Source organism: Schistocerca gregaria, chromosome 3 (genome assembly GCF_023897955.1).
Source record: "Schistocerca gregaria isolate iqSchGreg1 chromosome 3, iqSchGreg1.2, whole genome shotgun sequence".
NCBI lineage: Eukaryota > Metazoa > Arthropoda > Insecta > Orthoptera > Acrididae > Schistocerca > Schistocerca gregaria.
This window is the reverse complement of record NC_064922.1, coordinates 955,585,686-955,610,336: the sequence shown is the minus strand read 5'-3', so window position 1 is coordinate 955,610,336 and position 24,651 is coordinate 955,585,686. Positions and strand designations below refer to the sequence as shown.

The window sequence follows — 24,651 nt, the reverse complement described above, 5'->3', positions numbered from 1 at the left end:
AAAACCTATTTTGTTCCTGAGTTCCTATTTGCATGAAAATTTGTACTTAGGCGTTTCATGACTATTTACACTTAACAGCGTTAATTCTATAGGACCAAAAAAAGCCTATTTCGACCTTAGTGCCTATTTGTGCGTATTTCGGTTTTAATATCCTAAAAAGTGCCTATTTCATCGTATAACACAGTGGCTCCAAGTTTTTCCACGCTATACGACAGATGGAAAAAATATTTTCTGCCCAGCGTGCAGCAAGGTGACTAGTTGATAAGCGCTCGTGCTTTGTATTTGCCTGACACTTCGGGCTTTATTTTTTTATATCGCTATCCCTGTTAATACCAATTACTCTTTATAGGTGTTTCATTATTCATATGTAAAAAGTAGATCACGACTCTTTAGGTTAAAACCAATTTTTTCCCTAAGCTCCAATTTGCATATAAGTTGGTACTTAAGCGTTTCGTGACTAACTAAACTGAATATCGTTAGTTCTATAGGACCTAAAATGGCGTATTTCGACGTTGACGCCTATTCGGCACCAAAATCCTAAAAAGTACGTACTTCGTTAATCTGACAGAGTTCTTGTGTTTTCAAAGATTAGAAGGAGGAAGTAAACTTGGGGCTTTACGTCTCGTCGAAGGCGAAGTTCGTTAGACTGTTTACAATTCCTTTGCTTGCCTTACTACCAACAGCCCTCGGCACGGTTGAATGGTCATCCAAGTACGCGCCGAGCGCGACAGTGCTTAACTTCGGTGAGCGAATGGGAACCGGTGGAAGATTTGAGTTACACATTAGAATCGAACGTGATAGTACTAAATGTTATGTTTGAAAATATTTCGATCGTAGGATTCTGGCCAGCTGTGTATATTTGCAAAGAAATTGTTTCATAGGCCTTAAGCGGAGGACGGATTAAAAAATAACAATGTTAATCGTAGACGCCCTCTATAGTTAAATTAGTGCCCTTCGCGCCTTTTCTCGCTTCTACCTACAGGTAGCCCTATCAAACTACTGTTTCGTGAAAGGTATTAGACGTGAATTTTCCGGTTCCAAAAATAATTTGCGAGTATTGAGATGTTTTCATGTGAAGCACCGGTAGCTTCCATTCGCTTGTCCAGAAGAGGCGGCCATCTGCCAGGTGCCACGTGTCCAGCAGCGGGTACGGCACTTCCCCTACCGCTCCCATGCAACGCAGTAAAAGGAAAAAGTCGTCGTTCACTTTCCGCAGCGAAAACAAATCAGTACACTGTGTAGCGACCGACGTGTCAACTGCTACTGACGTTCTAAGTGCTAAATAAATTCCAATATCTGTGTGAGAATACTACGCTAGTTCAAAGTCTACTCATACAAGACAGTGGCTGCAACATTTTCCGCATTACACAACAAATGGGAAAATTATTTTCTGCCAAGCATGCAACTAGTAGGTTAGTTGATGTTTTTCTGAGGCTTCTTATTTTCCTGTAACTTAGGATTCTTTTTTTATCGCTATCCTTTAGTAATACGAAATACTCTTTATATGCGATTATAAATTGCATTTCCCTTTTCTCTCGTATTAGGTTTCGAGTGTTAAGAAATCTCACTTAACTCGGCATACAGATGGGATCTAACATAAAGCTAATGTTGAACGAAAGTCAAAATTGAAGCAAAGTCTTTTAACCAATAACTCTGGTGAATCCTCCGAAAAAAACAAGTTCTGCAGTGCTTTGTGTCATGCACTTGTGGCAGCAAACATCCCCTTTCGGAAACTAGAAAACCCTATTTTCAGAGGTTTTCTTGAGAAGTACTGCCATCAGTCTATTCCTGCAGAGTCAACTTTACGTAATAATTATGTGGATTTAGCTTCCAATGCTGCATTGCACATAATCCGAGATGATGTTGGATAATCTTGTATATGGATTTCTGTGGATGAAACTTCTGACAGTCTTGGCCGTTACATTGCAAACCTGATTGTTGGCAAGCTAGATCCAGATGCTGCATCCAGGGCTCATTTGATTACTCAAAGCAGCTTGCAAAAACTAACCAACAAACAATAGCATAGTTTGTGAACAATGTGCTTAAGGTGCTATACCAAAACGGAGTGGATGAGAATAAGGTGCTTCTGGCCGTCACTAATGCTGCTGCATATATGATAGAAGCGTTTCAACTATTAAAATTATTCTATCCATTGATGCTGCACGAAACTTGTGTAGTGCATGGGATCAACCGCATAGCACAGCAAGTAAGGCTAAAATTTCCTAAAGTAAATAAAGTAATATCTGTGGTGAAGAAAATTTTTGTTAAGGCACCATCAAGAATACAGTCATTGAAAGAACAGCTTCCAGATGTCCAACTGCCGCCAGGGCCTGTTGTCACCCGCTGGGGCACGTGGCTGATAGCAGCAGAATACTATAGTACGCATCTCTCAACTGTCCAGAAGGCCGTTGAAAATATACCGGAGGAGCAATGGAGTTACTCAAAGATTCTTCTTCAAAACGGGACTTATCTTACTTTAGGGCCCACTACACATTTATGGCAAGAATAAATTCACAATTGAAAGGCTCAGAGAAACCTATCTACAACAATATTTCTTTGCTTGAAGAAGTCAAAATGAAAATTAATGAAGAGCCAGGTGAAGTAGGGGAAAAAGTACGGGCAAAAATGCAAACGGTTTTGCAGAAGAACACTGGCCTGAAGGAGTTGTGTGCAGCTGCCGACATACTTAGTAGAAAATCCAGCACTCTTGACTGCAACATTCCTGTCCAACATGTGCCGAAAATGAAGTACGCCCCTGTCACATCTGTTGATGTAGAAAGTTCGTTTTCAGCCTATAAATAGATTCTGACTGCCAAGCGCCACAGTTTTTCACTAGTTATTTATTGTGAATCCAACTATGGTCAGAATGTGTGAAACAACGAATTTATTAATTAAACCATTGCCACATCTTTTTTACGGAGATATTTATCTTGCAGGAACTCAAAAATTTGGAGTTATGTTCAACATTAATGTTGCAGATTGCTGTGCGCTCTGTAACTGTGTAAATATTCATTCTCCTTGTTTTAATGACTAAAAAGATGTTCATACTGATTAGGAAATGAGACACTTAAAGTAGTAAAGGAGTTTTGCTATTTGGGGAGCAAACTAACTGATGATGGTCGAAGTAGAGAGGATATGAAATGTAAACTGGCAGTGGCAAGGAAAGCGTTTCTGAAGAAGATAAATTTGTTAACATCGAGTATAGATTTAAGTGTCAGGAAGTCTTTTCTGGAAGTATTTGTATGGAGTGTAGCCATGTATGGAAGTGAAACATGGACGATAAATAGTTTGGACAAGAAGAGAATAGAAGCTTTCGAAATGTGGTGCTACAGAAGAATGCTGAAGATTAGATGGGTAGATCACATAACTAATGAGGAGATATTGAATAGGATTGGGGAGAAGAGAAGTTTGTGGCACAACTTGACCAGAAGAAGGGATCGGTTGGTAGGACATGTTCTGAGGCATCAAGGGATCACCAGTTTAGTATTAGAGGGCAGCGTGGAGGGTAAAAATCGTAGAGGGAGACCAAGAGATAAGACACTAAGCAGATTCAGAAGGATGTAGGTTGCAGTAGGTACTGGGAGATGAAGGAGCTTGCACAGGAGAGAGTAGCATGGAGAGCTGCATCAAACCAGTCTCAGGACTGAAGACCACAACAACTGTGAACACTGTGTATTTTAATTTATTTTTATTTTCTCTGCGTCATTTTTATTAGAGCTTATTTCAGGTTTTATATAGCCTAAATGAACTACTGAAAGAGCCTCTTTTAGGTGCCTAAAACACACTTTTTTACGACCTAAAAATCCGTGGTCTAGTGATGACATCCGCCGAGAACAAATACGTACCCGAACGTGGACGCAACTGTAACGCTGTCTCTGATACTAACAGGAAACTAAATCTTGCGCGCCGGCCGCGGTGGTCTCGCGGTTCTAGGCGCGCAGTTCGGAACCGTGCGACTGCTACGGTCGCAGGTTCGAATCCTGCCTCGGGCATGGATGGGTGTGATGTCCTTAGGTTAGTTAGGTTTAAGTAGTTCTAAGTTCTAGGGGACTAGTGACCACAGCAGTTGAGTCCCATAGTGCTCAGAGCCATTTGAACCATTTTCTTAAAATGTTGCGGTTATCTGCCGCAGGCGCGCCCACCGAAGGGTTAAGGCGCGACAGTTGGTTCTTGAAACGGTAATTTCCGCAGTGGAAGAGACTTGTAAGTATGCCTTTTTTCTGAGGAAGCTGTTTGTCACGCACATTAACTGGCCATCTGATGGCACGGGTTTTCATAATCGAATGAGTTTAGTACCTCCAAGAGGCAGCATAGCGAACACAATGGAAAACAGAAGAAATCAGTAGGGACAATCGCTGGACTTAACTTGTATGATTATCAGCTTCGTGACCGTTCGTGGCTGACTATCTCAAACGCTGTTAATCTACAGAGGACATCACCTGAATGTTGCACTTACCTTTGGAAGTGGAGTAGTTTGGAGATTCATGCCTTCAGTGTAGCGTAGTTCCACGTGGGGCATCGAAGCCAAATATGATCCAGCAGACTAACTAATGTAGTCCAGATTCCCAGCACTCTCAGCCTGTTGAAATCCTTAGGCAACATCATGGTGCTATGTTAGGTCTCTCATCTCTCTTAAAAAGCTCGAACAATAAATAGAAGAAAAAAGTCAGATTATTACTTTAAAAGGACACGGATGACTCTCCCCCTCCCACCCACAATTTTCATCTCGTTCCACAGCATCGGCGGCTGTCGAGAATTTCATCAGATACTTCGTGGAATGTTTTTCGAACTAACACCATCTGAGTAAATCTAGGGTAAAAGGTCGTGGTTGCATCTTACGGTACATAAAATTGGCACTGTCTTCTTTAAACGAAGCAAGCTATTGCAAGTTAACACTAGCATCTGGCACCATCTCCAAATTTTCATGATCAATAACTCGGAAAATTGCTTCCATGGGGCGAAGTGCTGCTCCTTTGCTGAACATCACTCCTCGTTAGGCGCCAAAGGGGACTATACTATAACACATTCACCCCCCTCCCCCCCCCCCCCCCCAAATTCTGTTTAAGTGAACATTTTGATATCTGGAAGCTTTGATTTTCTAAATTTTCTTCTAGTTACAATATGGCGTCATTAACAGACAATACGTTGTCTTATTCAGTGTAAAAACTGGATTGATGCAGCTCTCTGCACGCACTAGTACGTCTCTACAAACGGCTCTGGATAGTGCTAGCAACCGGCATCGCTTCGAACCGGTTTACTGTATTCAAGTCTTCATATTCCTCTACAACTTAACCCCCCCCCCCCCTTCACACTGCATTTCAACCCTTTGATGCCTCAGTACCTGTCCCATCGACCGATCCCTCCTCTGTCAAATTGTCCCAAAAATTTATCTTCCCATATAGATTCAGTACCTCGTCAATTAGATCTACCGCACCCGATCTTCTGCATTCATTTCCGCACAAGACTACACTAAAGACAAATACTTCGAAGACTTTCTAACATTTTAGAAGTTCTTTTTTTCAAAAACGGTTTCCAGCAAGTCTGTATTTTATATCTTGCCTACTTTGACGATCGTCAGTTAATTTGCAGCCCAAATAGCAAAATTCCTTTACTCCTTTTTTGATTTCATAATCTAAACCCCTGAGCGTATCTTGATTTAATTCGACCACTCTGTGTTACGGCTTATAAAATTGGCTCATGACGTTATTAATATTTGCAGTCGGTCAGTTTGTCAGAGGCAATAAAGTGGAAGTTCAGGGTAATCATTGGAATAAGGATAAGCAAGAAGAGGAAGCTCAACAGCAGATTGTTCAAAGGATCACTTGTCACGCTGTTCCTGATACCGTCCAGAAAATTCTGCTGTGCCAACGAGTTAAGACGTTGCTCCAAGGCTGGGAAAGTCAGTCAAACCTTGCAAGCTGTGACACAGACAGCCAAGAGTTGTATTCACTTCACGAGATGGTATCTCAGACTAGTTGCAGTTTAAACGCATGACCAATAATCATTTGCCGAATCTACCTAACGTCCAATATAACGATGGAATAACACAAAGCCGGAACCTGTGGTCAGCACTACGTCTTAGGACTCCGGTGTTTAGAGCAACCAGAAGCAGAAACGAACCACTGCCACCAGAGAAGGAAAAAAAATCTTCCAGGCCACAACTCGAGGAAACTGTCGAACTACACCTCTTACCGTACAGCAGCGGCAAGGCGAGGAAAAGTACACTGCAGTAACATACACTAAGCTCCAGGGCAGGTAACTTGGGCGTTAGCAGCCACTAGGCAGGAGAAATACCACAGATTGAACTTTACAAATAACACACAGAATGCAACAATTAATAAGTGGTGGAAGGCCTTCGCCAAACGCTTCATTCGCTGCTCTTCATCTCGGCGACACTGCAAGCAGCAACACGCGAGATCTCACAATGGTAGTTTCACTACTGAATGAAGGCCCACTCAAACTTCGTGGGTCCGGTTGACAACTAGGTTGTGCCCCTCGCGGCTACAGCCCTTCCATCCGGCAGTGCCTGTGGTCGACCTGCCTGCTGGTCTGTCCCCAACCGTACTGCCGACTCACGACGCGGAAACACCTCAACGGTGCCCCAAATATAGTGCCACCTTTACTGGGTATCGATAAGCCACTAGCAGACAGATAACACTTGCGTTGGGCATTCTGCAGAGCCAATTGACCTTTATATACATCTGCTCTGCACTTAAATCTCTCTCCTGGGTTGCATTGATGTGGTGGTGCAAGACATCTCTGCCATTCTTCTTGGTGCCACTGGCGCTGCTATACCCCATCAATAGGTGTGTGTCCTCCACCCCCCCCCCCCCCCCCCTTCGTCGACCGATACTGTGGTGAACCAAGGATGTAGCATTCGCTGTACAGAGCTGCTGACAGGCGCAACAACGATTTAAACGAATCTTTGGAGACCAACCTAATCGCTTTTAGGTGTCTCCATGTTGAGGCTTGCTACCTTATTAAGCACAATAAAAAGGAATGCTGAGAGTGCTGCTTCCTCCCTGGGGATGTATGCCTCATCTCAGGTTTAGTCCAAGCTCCATAGCCATCTAGGCGACAATTAACTACCAAGGGTCCTAAAGGCTGTTCTGTGTACTGATCCATCGGTCCTTGCAGAACACGCTTTGTGACACCATCGGCGTCCTCATCGTACCCTGATACCTTTCTCTGAAAGAAACGACGAGTTCAAGAAATCCACTGTTTGTTTAAACCTCCACTGAGCTGAAGCCTATAATGAACCCTTCACTGTGTGAGAATTGGTGCAGGCTCTTACCTCTTCACATGACACAACCCCTGGCCCAGATTCCATCCATAACCAGATGATCCAACACTTGGACATTTCCTAGAGACATCTACTAAGGGTTGCCAACTACATTTGCTTCACAAGTGTCTCCTCCTCGCAATGGTGAGATAGCATAGTTATCCCTGTTCTTTAGCCTGGGAAGAACCCAACGTATCTTGATAGCTACCACCCAGTTAGCGGCCTATTCAAGGTGTTTTAGTTATTTCTAGACCATGCCCTCGTAGACATAGAATCAGGTACGTATTTTGAAAATCGCTCGAGACGATATTGGGTACTCGAATCTCTGGGCCTCTTATCGCCATTTCAGAGTGACTTCTGGGAAGGATGATCTACAACCGATTATTTACTCAGGTTTGAAATAGCAAACAGGCTTTTTCTAAACGCTGACATGTTGCAGTCTTCTTTGACCTACATAAAGCATATGACATAGCTTGGTGCTGTCACAGGTACCCTCCACGAATGGGACTTTCACAGCCCACTTCTGATCTTTATCCGTGAGTATTTATCCCACTGGCTCTTCTGAATTCGAGGTGGCACCTCCCTTGGCACCCATCACACCTAGGAGAATGGTACCCCCACAGGGTTCTGTGTTGTCAGTCATCACCACAATGGGCTTCTAAGCTCTGTTGGGCCGCTGCTTACCCCAGCATTGCATGTCGGCGATTTCTGCACCTGGTGCAGCTCTGACTCGATGGCAGCTGCTGAAGGTCAGTTCCAAGGTGCCATCTGATGGGCCTCTGCGTGGGCCCTTTCCCGTGGCTTCCAGCTTTCTCCCTCCGAAACGCTGGTTATGCATTTTTGTCATCGACCCACAGTACACCACAATCCAGAACTTTACCTAGACAACCAGCGCCTAGATGCTGTAGCAAAGCGCCGTTTCTTGGGCCTTCTTTGTTATAAAAAGCTGATGTGGCTGCCCCATTTTCACCACCCAAAGATTACCTGCATACGGAAGCTTAATGCTCTGCACCTCCTGCATATCTTGGGGTGCAGACACTGCTACTAATCTCCATATTTATAGCACTGTGCTTTTGTCCAGTGTAGATTATCTTGGTTTCTTATGCAACTGTCATTCGACATTTACGTGACCACCCTTTGTACTGTGTCCTCTTTGCAAATTAGGGAGGTCTTCCTCCTGATGCCAGCCCTTGGGTGGGATTCTCTCTTTGATCTCTGCTATCCATGATCTTCTCTCGGTCCTTGGCCATGCCACCTACTGAGTTGTCTTTCTCTGGGTCCCAAGTCATGTGGGCACCCCATGGAATGAAAAAGACTGACTGTTTGACTAGAGGCAGACAATTGCCACCATTCCAGGCGCAGATATGTGGGTGCATATCAAATCTTCCTTTATCCAAAAGTTTAATGAAATCTGGTGCGTTACTGCGCTCTATAATAAACTCCACACAATCAAGGAGTCTATTGCAGTTTGACGCTCTTCCTTCCGCTCCTCTCAGTAGCAGTCCACTGTCTTATGCTGTCTGTGCATTGATCATTCTAGGCTCACCCATTGTTTTCTCTTGTGTAACCAGCCGCCCACATGATGTGGCTGTGAAGCCAGACTTGTGGGAGCACATAGTGTTGGAATGTCCCCTTCTTTTGGGCTTTCTTACTACGTATAGCCTTTTAGATTCTTTGTCTTTAATGTTAGCAGACGATCCACCGATGGTTGATCTGTTTCTCAGTTTTCTACGTGGACGTGGTTTATGTTCAGTTGTAAGGTTTTGCTTTACTCCGGAAGCAGGAGAAAGGTGATTGTGACCTCTGAGTCTGGGTCCAATGACCATGCGCCCTTGCAAAGAACGCTCTTTTATTTCATGCCTTCTACTGTGTGCATTCGTAATTTCCTCGCTTTATATTCTGACCCCTCTGACTGGATCCACCAGCTTTCTGCGGACACTTCTACCTTACATATGTAACTTTTGAATGGTGGGACTGATGACCTCACCAGTTTAGTCCCCACAGCGGCTCAATCAATCATTATCTGCTGACAATTATGTATTTGCCATGCGTTAAATGATAACCAGTGAAATATTAGCTTACATATGCAATATTTCACCCGGCAATTAGTCTTAAGCTAGTTAGAATACGGTCAGAGATACCAGATCTATATGTTGTAGATAGGTTCACTTCTACGCTTGCCCGCTCTGCTCGTATTACCTACTACAGGCGTACACTTTCAACGTGCTGAGATGTAGTAAGCACTGAGCGTGGCCGCTTCAGTCTATCGACTGTAGAGATTATGGCGTTCCAAGAACAGGAAGGGATCGCCCACAGCAGTGCAGCACGCAACCAGCTACTCAGAAGCTGTAGTTGCTGCATGCCCACCCACCCCCTGCTTTTGGAGACGACGTGCAACACACGGAAGCACTGTGTATACCTTGTGTTGCCACAGCGTTGTCTTACGACCTTGGGCTAGCTGCGTTAAAGAATGGCGTGTCAGGCCGAAACTGCCTGTCTTCTTCTATACGTATGAGTTGCAATGGGGAAACGCGTCTTGCACAGTCTTCCCAGAGTAATATCTTCAGTAACGCAGTGATCCTCTCGAACTGATGACTATAAATTTTAGAGACGAAACTTCTGCCAGATTAGAACTGTTTGCCGGACCTAGAATCGAACTCTGGACCTTCTGCTTTCGCGGGCAAATGCTCAACCATCTGAGCTTTGTACCTCGCCTCCTATCTTCCAAACTTCATAAAAGCTCTCCTGCGAAACTTGCAGAACTAGCACTCCTGGAAGAAAGCATATTGTGGAGACAGGGCTTTGCAACAGCCCGGGGGATGCCTCCAGAGTGAAATTTTCACTCTGCAGTGTAGTGTGCGGTGATATGAAACTTTCTGGCAGATTAAAACTGTGTGCCGGACTGAGGCTCTAACTCGAGACCTTTGGCTTTTGCGGAAGTTTCATCTCAGTTCAGACTCCGCTACAGAGTCAAGATTTCATTCTTGAATTTTAGAGATGTTAACGAAAGCTAAGTAGTACGGAGAGAGAATTCATAAAAGCTGTCCGTGTTTTCAATATACAAAATGTTATATGTCGAATTCTGTGCGGATAAGAGAGATGTTCCCTTATCCGCATTAGGTGTTTCACAAAACACCACTACTGTGACAGTACTCTAGCATGAATTTTTGTCTGCGGAAGCCCGCACTTGACTTTGAAGCTTTGCTGTGAATTAACAACCGGACGTATTTCTGTGTCAAATTTAAACTCATTTCTCACTGCACTTAAGTGCCACAACACTTTTTTTGCTCACGTACGTTCAAGCCATCTTCCTAGAAAAAATTATTTTTTTTAAATTTTAATACCAAGTGCTATAATTTAACTTAATGTGTTCACGCTGCTGCAGTGCGGGCTGTATGCATCACAGGACGCTGAAATATCTCAGGTATGTTCACCGATTAGTGGAGTACGCTGAAAGGTCGTAGTTATGTTCATTGGTTTGCCGAAAAGCAGTTCCACTTTCCAGTCAGCAGGTGAAAATACGGCGCTGTAAGCAGTCAGAATGTGAAATGTTTCCTGTTTTGACATCAATATCCTGTTTCATTTGGTGACGCATGTTGACTTCTTTTGTGAAGTAGCCATTAGTGTAAAGGAGGTTGAAGTTTTCCACACGAAACGGAATGGTTACGGAGAAGAAAGATCGTACCCTGGTGGTAATGCTGTTTCATGAGAACGTGCAGTAATAGCAGCGCTGCATCGACAGAAACGGCTGCGAAGAGGCTAAAGAAATTATGGAGATATTTTAAGAAACAGATGGGAGGGGGGGGGGGGGGGCATTCCCATGGCGGTTGTGTATGGAGTTGCTGTAGCTGTACCCGACCGTGCCTCAGATTCTGCAGCCAGAACTCGAGCTGTCACGGGAAGTCTCTTCCCTGCTCAACGGTTCAACAGATTTTAGGTTCACTTTACTCTGGTATCCCTAAAACATTCAGAATGAAGCCCCAACGTAGGGTACAATGCCGTGACTTTGCCATTCGTTTTTTCGGCACGTATGGAAAAGACATGTGCCTGGAGAACATTCTTTGGACGAACAACAGCGATTTTACTGTGAACAGTGCTTGACTGCACAGAACTGTCTCACTGCGGTTCTACTCCGTCACATGTCGAGCACGAACATCCACTGCATTCGACTTATGTGACTGCATGGTGCGATCTCACAAGCTCCTTCATTCTCGGTCCGTTTTTTTTGGAACAGATGAGACCTCGCGGAAATGATATGTGTACAGTGACACCTGCAAGTTAAAGGACCGCCTTGTACAACACGTGATTACAGCTTCGCAAGAACGCAACTGTATCCACACCACTATTTTCGTGCAACGTGGGTCGACACCTCATGTCGCTTGCTGGATGAAAGATTTGCTTGAAGAAACCTTCGGTGACGACCGCATCATCTGTATGAGGTTCCAAGATGTGTGGCCTTGCAGATCCCCTCACTTAAATCCAGGTGACTTCCGGTTGTACCGAGCGAGGTGGTGCAGTGGTCGGCGCACTGGACTCGCATTCGGGAGGACGACGGTTCAAACCTGCGTCCGACCATCCTGGTTTAAGTTTTCCATGATTTCCCTAAATCGCTTCAGGCAAATACCGGGATAGTTCCTTTGAAAGGACACAGCCGACTTCCTTCCTCACTCTTCACTAATCGTAAGGGACCGATGACGTCGCTGTTTCGTCCCCTCCCCAAATCAACGAACCAACCAACCAACTTCCTTTCAGTTGTGAGACTATCCGAAAGACGGTGTCTATCAGTCATGTATCAACTCTTACTGATCTGAAGGATAGCATACGGCGACGTATGGCTCTGATTACACTAGATATGCTGCGAGCAGCTCTCGCCTCGTTAAGGATGTAGCATGTTGCTGAGTCGGGAGACTTGTAATTTGACCACATCCTTATAAATGTGTCAGAACCACCATTGTGTGTCTGATCGTTACTTCCCTTTCCCTGCTCTCTCACCACATTATGACTGCAGAAAGCGCAATATTTTAACCTAGTTGCAGAAAGCGGAAATATTTTTCTTGAGCATTTTCCGCGAACGCACCGATTGTTGTACATAGCTATGATAATTAAGACCGATCTCATTTATTGTTCTGTCACAGTTCTACCCTTTTTAATTAGCGTAGGTTACATGTTCCGGCGTAGGTTACATGTTCGGAGCAGCACATCTTCAGATCTAAGTAGCGTCAGCAACCGATCTTTTCTGCCCAGAACCACGTATCAGAGTAATCTGATATGGCGTTCTGAATAGACAAGACTGGTTGCTGACTCTACTATGTAGATCTGATGACCCAGACTGATCGATACATGTAATCTAATTGAAATTGTGTAAATGAGACGGAACAATAAATGAGTTGTCTTAATAATAAACAGTTGCTGAATCTCTCAGGACGATTATGTCGACTGTAGCGATACCTATGTTTCAGCAGCCTGCTATGTATGTGGCCTGCACCGAATCACTCGCTATGTATGTGGCCTGCACCGAATCACTCGCTATGTATGTGGCCTGCACCGAATCACTCGCTATGTATGTGGCCTGCACCGAATCACTCGCTATGTATGTGGCCTGCACCGAATCACTCGCTACGCTCTGTTTATTTCCACCCAGTATTGAACGAAGCAACCTCGTAATTTACATTTCATAGAATAAAATCTTGAACATAGCTCGCAGTAACATTTTAATACAATATAGTCTGCCATATTCCTCACACACTCCACAGATTGCAACATTGTGTCGTAATTACTGAATTGAATTTCGTGAAATTCTCAGCAGAACATTTGGTAGTTGGAAGTCAAATGAAGTTGTTACATGTTGCACATCGTTAAATGTAAGTCACATGGTTCATTTACCTAATCCGTGTTCATTCACCATAATGTTAAATCATATCACTGTGGCGCAAGTGTGACGACTGCGTTTTGTGCTTCTAAGTATGCCTATCAGAAACGTTGATAAATCCACCGGTTTTGTAGCTAACGACGGCTAGAGCGCGCTCCACAGATTGCAAGTAATAGGAGGTCGCGATAGGTGCGCGTGAAGCGCTCGTAGGCCGCCGCCCCACCTGCGCCTCGCACACATCCCCAGCATGCCCGCAGGCAATACATTCATGTGTCGGTGATTCATGCAATTTCGTTCGCCGAGTGCTAGTAACATATTTTGATGCATACCGTATAAGCCGACACTGTCCTTCAACTTTAAACCAAAAAGTGGATACATTGAGGTGACGAGTCATTGGACATCTCCCAATATCGTACCGGACCTCCTTTTGCCCGGCGTAGTGCAGCGAACTCGATATGACATGGACTCTAAAAGTCTTTGGAATTCGCCTGCAGAAATACTGAGCCTTGCTGCCTCTATAGCCGTTCATACTCGCGAAAGCGTTGCCGGTGCAGGATTTTGCGCACACGCTGATCTCTCGATTATGTCCCAAGTCGGGCGATATGGCTGTACAGATTATTAGTCCGAACTCTCTAGAATGTTCTCCAAACCAATCGCGAACAATTGGCCCGATGACATAGCGCATTGCTGTCTATAAAAAATCCATCATTTTTTGGGAACATGAAGTACGTGAAAGGCTGCCAATCATCCTAAGCAACCGACCGTAACCATTTCCAGTAAATGATCGGTTCAGTTGGACCAGATGACATGGTCGATTCCATGAAAACAGAGCCTACGTCACTATTGAGCTACCATGAGCTTGCACAGTGCCTTGTGGACAATGTGGGTTTGTGACTTCGTGAGTTCTGCGCCGTACTCGAACCCTACCACTAGCTTTTATCAACTCATGTGACCAGGCCACAGTTTCCACTCTGTTAGCAAAAGCACTGGCGTAGGCCGTCTGGTAAGCGCAGACCACTGATGCCAGATTTCGCCGCACTGTCCTATCGGATACGTCCCGCATTCATTCCCGCGGTTATGTCACGCTGTTGTGCTTGTCTCTTCGCAATGACACACAAACGCCGCTGCTATCTGATTTCAAGTGAAGGCCGTCGGCCACTGCGTTGTCCGTGGCGAAATGTAATGCGTGTAATTTGGTACTCTCGCCACACTCTTAACACTGTGGGTTTCTGAATACTGATCCCCTAACAATTTCCGAAATGGCGTGTCCTATGCGCCTAAGAACTGTTTTTTTTTTTTTCCTCTCTTCAGTCTTCTGACTGACCGCCACGAATTCCAATCCTGTGCCAGCCTCGTCATCTCAGAGTAGCACTTACCACCTAAGTTCTCAATTACTTGCTGGATGTATTCCAATCTCTGTCTTCCTCTACAGTTTTTGCCCACTACAGCTTCCTCTAGTGCCATGGAAGTCATTCCCTCATGTCTTAACAGATGTCCTATCATTCTGGCCTTACGCCTTATCAGTGTTTCCCACATATTCCTTTCCGCTCCTGTCCAGGTTTCGAGAGGGTGCGTTTCTGGATGAGGTATCGAATATATTGCTTCCTCCTACTTATACCTCCCGAGGAGGTCGCGAATGTAAAATCAGAGAGATTAGAGCGCGCACGGAGGCTTTCCGGCAGTCGTTCTTCCCGCTAACCATACGCGACTGGAACAGGAAAGGGAGGTAATGACAGTGGCACGTAAAGAGCCCTCCGCCACACACCGTTGGGTGGCTTGCGGAATATAAATGTAGATGTAGATTCTAGGCAAAACCTCCTCATTCGTTACCTTATCAGTCAACCTTATTTTCAACATTCGTTTGTAGCACTAATCTCAAATACTTCTATTCTCTTCTGTTCTGATGTTCCCAGAGTGCATGTTTCACTACTATACAATGGTACATTTTCAAAATTTGTTCCTCAAATTAAGGCCTATGTTTCATGCTCGTAGACTTCTCTTGGCCAGGAAAGCCCTATTTGCCGGTGCTAGTCTCCTTGTGATGTGTCCTCGCTCCGTCCGTCACTCGTTATTTTTCTGCCTAGGTAGCAGAATTCGTTAACTTCATCTACTTCGTGACCATCAATCCTGATAAGTTTCTCACAGTTCTCATTTCTACTTCTTCTCATTACCTTCGTCTTTCTTCGATTTACTCTGTCTATACTGTGTACTCATTAGACTGTCCATTCCATCCAGCAGATCATGTAATTCCTCTCCACTTCCACTCAGGATAGCAATTTCATAAGCGAATCGTATCATTGATGTCCTTTCACCTCGAATTCTACTCCTGAACCTTTCGTTTATTTTCAGTAGTGTTTTTTTCGATGTACCGATTAAACAGTAGGGGCGAAAGACTACATCCCTGTCTTACACCGTTTTTAATCCGAGCGCTTCGTTCTTGGTCGGCCACACTTAGATCCTCTAGGGTCTTCTACACATTGCATATTACCCGTCACTCCCTGTAGCTTACCACTATTTTTCTCGGAATTTGGAACATACTGCACCATTTTAAATTGTTGAAACTTTATTTACAGGTCGACAAATCCTAAGAATGTTTCTCGATTTTTCTTAAGTCTCGCTTCCACTATCAACCGCGACGTCAGAATTGCATCTCTGGTGCCTTTACCTTTTCAAAAGTCAAACTGATCGTCATCTAGCACATTCTTAATTTTCTTTTCCATTCTTCTGTGTACTACTCTCGTCAGCAACTTGGATGAATGAGCTGTTAGGCTCATTGTGCAATAACTATTGCACTTGTCAGCTCTTGCAGTTTTCAGAATTGCGTGGATGATATTTTTCCGAAAGTCAGATGGTACATCACCAGACTCATATTCTACACAACAACGTGAATAGTCGTTTTGTTGCCACTTCCCCCAATAATTTTACAAATTCTGATGGAATGTTGTCTATCTGTTCTGCCTTATTTGATCTCAAGTCCTCCAAAGCTCTCTTAAATTCTGATTCTAATACATCCACCTCTATCTCTTCTGTCATATCACACAAACGTTCCCCGTCATACAGGCCTTCAGTGTACTCTTTCCGCCTATTCTCTCTCTCTCTCTCTCTCTCTCTCTCTCTCTCTCTCTCTCTCTCTCTCTCTGCATTTATCAAGGGAATTGCCGTTGCACTCTTAATGTTACCATATCTGCTTTTAATTACACGGAAGGTTGTTTTGACTTTCCTATATTGAGTCAGTCCTCCCGACTATCACGTCGATTTCTTCACAATTTTCATGCAGCCATTTAGTCTTAGCTTCCCTGTGCTTCCGTACTTCCTATTTATTTTATTCCTCAGCTACTTGTATTTCAGTGTTCCTGAGTTTCTCGTAACATTTTTGTAGTTCCTCCTTTCATCGATCAACTGAAGTATTTCTTCTGTTACCCAGTGTTTCTAAGATTTCCCAGAGTCTATTAATTGTTATCGTGCGGCCATGATCACATCGGAAACGTTTTCACACGAATCCTCTGATAACAAATGATAGCTTAACAATGCACTGCCTATGTATGCTTTGTGTTCTGCATGCTACCGCCACTTGTTCACAGCGCTACCCATGACTCTTTTCGCCCCATTGTATTATTCCGGACATCCGCATCTGTACAAAGCTGTAGTTGCTGCACCAGTTTTGGAAGCTCTGAGCGTTAGGCCTTAACAACGCAAATATACGGCTTTGCAAAAATGATTACGTTCCGTCGCTGTAAACACTAACATTTTGAGACTACAATATACAAGGCAGTTACATCGAAATGCCCTATTTTCAGTTTGTTCCCGACACATAATTAAATTTTATTTCCCCTCTTAAAAATGTTTTGTGTTAAGTTTTGAAAAAAATTGTTTACATACCAAAAAGCTTTCACGAGAGCCAGTACAGTGACACGAATGTCTGCGTTCAATATCCACCCGGGTCCTCTGCAACGTGTCTGGAGAGAGGGTGCTGGTAACTTCCACCATCCTAGTACGGAGGTCTCGAAGGTCCGGCACTGGTGACCCTGACCGTCGTGTAAATCCACTGGCGTGACGTCACCAGAAGGCCAATTCGTGGGTCCATCACGTCCAGTCCAGTCCAGTCTCCTGGAAATGTTAAATTCAGAATTGTCAGAGCATCCAACGACCAGGAAGGGGAGCACCATTTCGTTGAAACCAAAGTACACCATCTCTAGCTGCCTCATTCCTGTCACTGTCTCCTCAGTGAGACCACACCACACATTCACTTTCGGACTATCACGCACCTTTTCGTGGTACTAAGAGCTGGCTTTAAGGCTCAATCGTCACAAGCGGTCGCTTAGGGCACCAAGCTGAAACCCCGATGGAGGCGCCCTTAGTGCAAAATTTTTAAGCTATGTGTGTCGTAATTAATAGCGAAAACAGTCCATTTCCACGCTCAATGGATTTAGATGCATTTTCAAGGGTCTCATCAAGAGCCGAAGTAACGGCAAGGAATGTATAAGGAAGGGAAGGAAAACGTTGAGGAGGGAGGAGGGGGGGAGGTGGTTGTGTTGCGTCAAATATGTCGTTTCTATGGGAAAATGCTCTCGAACCGGTCTTGCTGATACTGTGTAGGGCCGCCGTACTTATCATCGGGCTCTACGGCCTGTGGATCTGCACCTTTTATGAATACGCAACGGATTTTTAAAGATCATGTGATAGTTTCACTGACATCTGAAGTTCCGTGAATCCTGACGAATTCGTTTCCTAGGACTTGGTTGGCATGCTAGGCAGACATTCTCACTTAACCCTAGGACGCCCAAGCCCTCTTTTCTAACTTGGATGCCTAAGGGGAGCGTTCGGCGAGCCCACAGGTATTAAATAAGTTTACTGACGAAAAATAACAACTTTCAAAATGGTTTATGTATTTTAACTAAAGCATCGGTTTATAAATGTTGTTAATTGTTATGAAGATTGGATTGAGTGAATAAAAAATTGACATATTACAATACAAAACACAGATGTGTTCATATACAATAGACTGAGTAGTCCTCCACTTCAAGGCAAGAGACATACTTCACAATTTTTTCTGAATGTGTGTTACACACGTTTATGGCACTGTCCACAATACTGTTTTGGTTGACTTACATTGTTGTACTTCTGCTTCTTTGTTTTAGCTTCTCTTACACAAATGACACCTACCTTTCATTGCCATAATACCCTTGTAAACTGGCCGACCCACTAGGTCTGACCAAAGATCGTGTACACTGACAGAATTGTCCTTATTTGCCCCCTTAAGTATCAGGATTCCTATAAAGGCATAGAATTCTTTTTCATTAGTCAAAGTAACATTTCGCCTAACTGCCTCTTCATTTGAATGTTTTACTATAACATCCATGATGTCAGGCGTAAGAAGTAACTTCAAGGCTTCTCCAGGTGAACGGCAAACACCAGCTGGAGTTACTCCTGCCTTCTTTCTTACTATATTAGCAACAGACCTCCTACGAATTGTAGGCTGTGTGGTTACGTACCTTCTTCCAGACTTAGCCACAATAACATCCTGATGGTGACTGCCTGAAGCTGAACTATCTTCATCTTCTCTAACATCACTTTCCGATCTGACTCATACTCTGTAACACCATCCTCATATTCACTTTCACTCCCCGACTCAGAATCTTCATCTAAAATTTCATTCAGAACTCTTTCTAAATACAAGTCACGTATTCTTTGTCATTTCTAAGTCTGGGTGTGAAGAGTAGGAAACTGCACTAACTCACTGCAAGTTTACAAGATAAATAACAGCTGACTGACATCAACAATCACTTCCTCTGAAAGTAAACCGATTGTTGTGAATACCAAGAACAACCCACAAGAAACTTGCATTGTTGAAGAGATGAGAAATACGAAGTCCTACTAAGGGAAATTTTCTATAGCATGGAAGCCTAAGGGGGGTGGGGGTTGTTGGGCCCATAATCAGTTTATTTTTTTCTTTCAAAGCAGGAATTTTCTATAAAATATATTGACACTGTTTCATAAAGTAGACAAGACAATAACTCAAAGGGAATATGCAGTGTGAAAGTTACTTGGACAAAAGCAGGGGACATAAAGTTCAACGAACCCCCTCCTCCCCCCCCCCCCCCTTCGTTAGGCGTCCTAGGGTTAATATCCAGGCTCACGGTGGCCGCTGCGTGACTCCTCAGAACGCTGCCTACTGTCCAGGAACTGCCTATGCCATGATTTTATCCTCATGGCGACTGGTGCTACGTTCATATAAACACAACGAAACTGTTTTTTTTTTTAACTCCGAGCACCAAAGTACGGTTTGTGCCTTCTGAAATGACGCAATTTTCGCTTGGACGGACAACAATGAATACGCCCCAAACGTTGACAAATTAAGCTGCAACTTTAGGTGTTTCTGCACACAACGGACAAGTCAGACCTGAAACAGATTTACTATTTTTAAACCGCTTCAAAAATGACATTTCGGTGTAGAGACCCTGTAAAATTTCCTGCAAATAGATAACAGGACTCTAAACTAGTTTCTCCATAACTTCCTGTTTCTCGCCAGTTTCGGATTTTGTGCTGCGATGGGCGTTAGCGGTAACAACTGAAACTGGAAATGTAGTACAGAGAGCGTTGAGTATGACGGCCGGGCCAAATAAAGGAACTGGTGAGGAAGCAAATGAAATTAAGCCTGTGTAACTTTTGGCAACTGAGTACACTCGCACCTCAAGACACTGAGAATTGGTACTGAGGCATTTTGGGTTTCCCCTAATCAGAAGTAAAATTGTCCTCACCCCGATGGTTGGTCTGAACCCCAAAGTGCTTTAGGTAGGTATTACTCGTGTAGGTGGTGTTGAGATTCTAGAGAATGTTAGGACGTTGACGGGAGGTTTGCGTTAGGTGACTCACCTACCACAGCCAAGTCGCCTGTCATCTGATGTTGACCTGTTCTCACTGCGATTGCACATGTTGTAGCGGACTTGGTGCCTTTACGGCTTCTTAATCTTCCAGTGCTTGCGTTTTGTTTTCGTGACGCGCTGTGTAGGTTGCGGGAGTGCTTTGGTTTCCTGTGAGTGTTATCTCCTGATGATGCCCATAACCAACCGGCGAAATATTTACGTTTTGCGATACATGAACAAAGTAATAGCCTGCGCTGTGCATAAATAACATAGAGAAGCTACTGAAAAACTTTCATTGCGGAAATTGCTTTATCAGTAATGTCAACCCTTTTGAAGTTGATTTTTATGATGTAATGACGTTCAGGGTGAATCGAACTTATTACAGAATACCTGCAGAGTGCGATTTAAGAGTATACTTTGAAGTGTTTGTTGTTTCCCGCATAAAGGTGCTGTTGGTACTGTCCTTGAAAAAAGTTGTTCCTGTTGCCTCTTTTATCATCATGCGGTTGATACGTATTAGTTTTCTTATGGAAGAACTGAGTATGTACGTCTAAGAATAGATAAGATTGTGGAACATACAGTGGTTATCACCTCAGTTTGACCTGTCTAGTAAAGAATCTGGGACATACTATTCTATCAAATGTGAACTTTGAGAAAGACGGAGTTGCCACAGAAATATAAGAAAAATGAAGACATGCGAAATACGGACAGACAGCGAAAGACACAAGCGGACAATCCCCGCTAGAAGAGGCTGGCGTTAGCAAAGAGGGTAAACAGAATTGTTGGGCAGTATGTCGAAACTGCAGGTAGCATGTGCGAAATGATTTGTTACGAAATACGGTGTTATTACTGAACATTTGGGTTAAAACTGGTTGGTAGTCTGAAAAAAAAATTTTTGCACGATTTTACTATTTGCAGTGTAAACATATAAGTTACGTGAATTACATTAACCTACGCCATTGAATTCTCCATGCTACATATCTTTTAGCATGAACCGAGAAATTGATCACTTGTTAAATTTTCTCTCTTTACAGATTTTAGAGAGATCCCGCTCGAACTGAAACAGCTGCACGTAAGTATCTTTTACTCATATTTCACGCTGTTCTAAGACAATTCTTCTCGGCATATTAAAAAAAAATAGCCGTCTGGTAAACTTTACTGGTTTTGGATCCCTATATTCCGCAAATGTGAGTGCCGCTGTTACATGACCAGAGTAGTATTTATGTATGAAGATGTTGATGTGGTTAGTAGGGACTTGCCAGCCTGACCCAATTCGTTAACTGAGAACTGGACGAAAAGACCCGAGCTCTACAAAGGGCCAATATCTAAGACTGCTCATACTATCTGTAGCACAACTTTACACTAGCACAGGCCATAATTCTCAAACATGATGGACATTATTACAATATAACTCTGAGCAAGTTTCATTCGTTGGTACTTCTTTAAAAAAAAAGTGCGAAATATACATACAGAATCAGTGCGCTACCAGACTTGATCTTAAGCCAGGTAGACAAACGTCAGCTCGTTTAGCATTAAACTTTTAGGCAAGCTATTAAAATAATAAGACTAAAATAGATTTTACCAAGTAGTAATATTTAAACGACCACTATCAAAGCAATCAGAATAAATAAGCCTGGTACTTCAACTAGAAAAATAACTAGGCGAGAATATAACTTTTGGTCTTACTCTAAGCTGGCATCTACTAATAAAATCAAAATTAAAAAAGACACACACACAGAGCATAAAATTTTAGGACAAAGTTTCTCATAAAATTTACTCTAATTAAATATAGAAACCTCTCAAAAGTTGACAAGTGAATGACTTTAGAGTTAACTTCGACAATAGTTCAACACTACTGTGTACATTAAAGAAACTCTTGGTTTTAACATTAAGCCACCACTCACGCAACTGCAAATGCACCAAGAGATAATGGTTATAATCGCAGGCGTTCCTCAAAGCAGGATTGCACGGCTTACCTTTCATTACAAATGAACTGCCGCTCTTGGCACGAGCCCTTTTACTCTCCAACAATCAACAGGCCGCCTCAGGCAGGTTGCTGAACACACGGGAGAGAACACAAAGGAACAAGACAAGCTTCTGAAACACACAAACAGATGGTGTTAATTCAACAAGCCTCAACACATGTTCATACGTGCTTCAGGAATGCAGGCCAGACAATAATGGCAATATAAACTATGGCCTGGAAAACGTCAAGCAATCAATTGGTTAAGCAAATAAAATAAAAAAAATTAACCACACTTGATAAATCATCAAAATACGGGGATGTCACTACTAACGAAATCGTTCAGGACTGGCAGTTGGCAATACCCATAGCACAGATTGAAGTACATCTACATGACTACTCTGCAATTCACATTTAAGTGCTTGGCAGAGGGTTAATCGAACCACAATCATACTATCTCTCTACCACTCCACTCTCGAACAGCGCGCGGGAAAAACGAACACCTAAACCTTTTCTGTTAGAGTTCTGATTTCTATTTTATTTTGACGATCATTCCTACCTATGTAGGTTGGGCTCAACAAAATCTTTCCGCATTCGAAAGAGAAAGTTGGTGACTGAAATTTCGTAAATAGATCTCGCCGCGACGAAAAACGTCTTTGCTTTAATGTCTTCCTTCCCAACTCGTGTATCATATCTGGCACACTCTCCCCTATAACGTGATAATACAAAACGAGCTGCCCTTTTTTGCACCCTTTCGATGTCCTCCGTCAATCCCACCTGGTAAGGATCCCACACCGCGCAGCAATATTCTAACAGAGGACGAACGAGTGTAGTGTAAGCTGTCTCTTTAGTGGACTTGTTGCCATCTTCAAAGTGCCCTGCCAATGAAACGCAACCTTTGGCTCGCCTTCCCCACAATATTATATATGTGGTCTTTCCAACTGAAGTTGTTCGTAATTTTTACACCAAGGTACTTAGTTGAATTGAGAGCCTTGAGAATTGTACTATTTATCGAGTAATCGAATTCCAACGGATTTCTTTTGGAACTCATGTGGATCACCTCACACTTTTCGTTATTTAGCGTCAACTGCCACCTGCCACACCATACAGCAGTCTTTTCTAAATCGCTTTGCAACTGATACTGGTCTTCGGGTGACCTTACTAGACGGTAAATTACAGCATCATCCGCGAACAACCTAAAAGAACTGCTCAGATTGTCACCCAGGTCATTTACATAGATCAGGAACAGCAGAGGTCCCAGGACGCTTCCCTGGGGACGAGAATTTCGAATGAGGCAACAATAATTAAATGACGTTGTTACCACTGTTCATAGGCTGTAATTTTGCTCAACCCTCCTATCCCCCCACCCACCCAAAAACATCTATGGTTCCAATGCCGTCGTGAGCAGAAACAAGGCTATCCACTCAGAGTCCCGTCAACCAGTGGACGTCAGAATCACCAACAGTCTCAGTTCTCCGCATTGCCAGCTTTCACTGCCGCCCGGCGTGCTTCAAAACACGCCTCCTAGCGGCTCCGTGTTCACTCTCGTGTCTGCTCCTCGCCTCAGGAGCGCTCTATACAGGCAAACTTTGCGCCAGACGGGATCGATAACCGCTAGGTCGATGCGCACACATCACTATCTTAGGATAGTTCTGGGGTAACTTAATTCAACAGTGTGCCCTGCCCCCCAGCGTAGCGAATGGAAGATGCAGGGAAAGCTATAAATTGTGTATGAGTGTGCCAGAATGCCACTGGACTCGTTAGACATGAATTCTGGCGATTTTTGCTACTAACACTACGAAAAATAGACGTATTTTCTGGTTAGGATATTATCAATCGAAAATAACTCTCACGGAGACATTGTACAGCATTGCCTGTCCAACAACTAATAAACTGAGGCCCTGCGGTGACCACCCGATGGCGGAAAACTTGCTGTTTTATTGCATAGCCTTCATTCACACGTGTAGCACAGCGATATCCCTCACGATAAGCATCAGATGTTAGAGGAGGTGAGGCTCACTTAACTCTATACAGCGGCTCATTCAACCCACTAAGGAGCATTGGAGTAGACAAATTTCCAAAATGAGGCACCATTAACATCACGGGAAAAGCATCCTACCTTCGATATGCACGCATACAACTTGAATGTCTGCTGCAAACTGCTCTACCTTGGTGCAAAGTAATGTTCCGTTGGTTGACGACTGGGCTGGAGGGAAAACTTGCACGTCCTCGTCGAACACTAGACCAAAAATGAGCTGTTGGGATACTGTGCTCCAGATACCAATACTTTCAATATGAGCAGGTTCTTCATGAAAGAAAACTGGATTACTGGACACAGATGTAAATTGGATCTTGGTATTGTTTGCATAATACTGGAGTGCTGTGGTGCCCTATGCAAAGAGTACAATTCACTTTTTGCAAGGCGTTTCAGAATTCCGGACCACCACAGCAACGATCGCTATCATGATACAGATTAGTCAACTGGTTGTTTTACGGCACGTTTTGTGAGACTTTTGCCCATTACGAACCATTCTAGTACCTTCCGGTACGCACTCCGGCACTTGTGTGAGGTATCATTATGCCAACAAAGAGTATGCCCTGCTTCATCTTGTATGGACTTAATGTTCATTCGTTGAGACTTCCACAGATGCGACATTTTAAATAGCTACATTTG

General features: G+C 43.6%; 1 protein-coding gene across 2 annotated transcripts in view; it reads left to right on the top strand.

Annotated features, from left to right (window-relative positions):
* The window catches only part of LOC126355933 (CD151 antigen), a 176,520-nt gene that overhangs the window by 27,222 nt on the left and 124,647 nt on the right, over window positions 1–24,651 (top strand). The window contains exon 2 of one of the 2 annotated variants that reach the window (XM_050006504.1): window positions 21,049–21,086. The exons of the other annotated variant lie outside the window; for it this stretch is intronic. The gene's annotated coding sequence lies outside the window, so the exon portion shown is untranslated. The remainder of the gene's footprint in view (window positions 1–21,048; window positions 21,087–24,651) is intronic. 2 annotated transcript variants of the gene reach the window in all.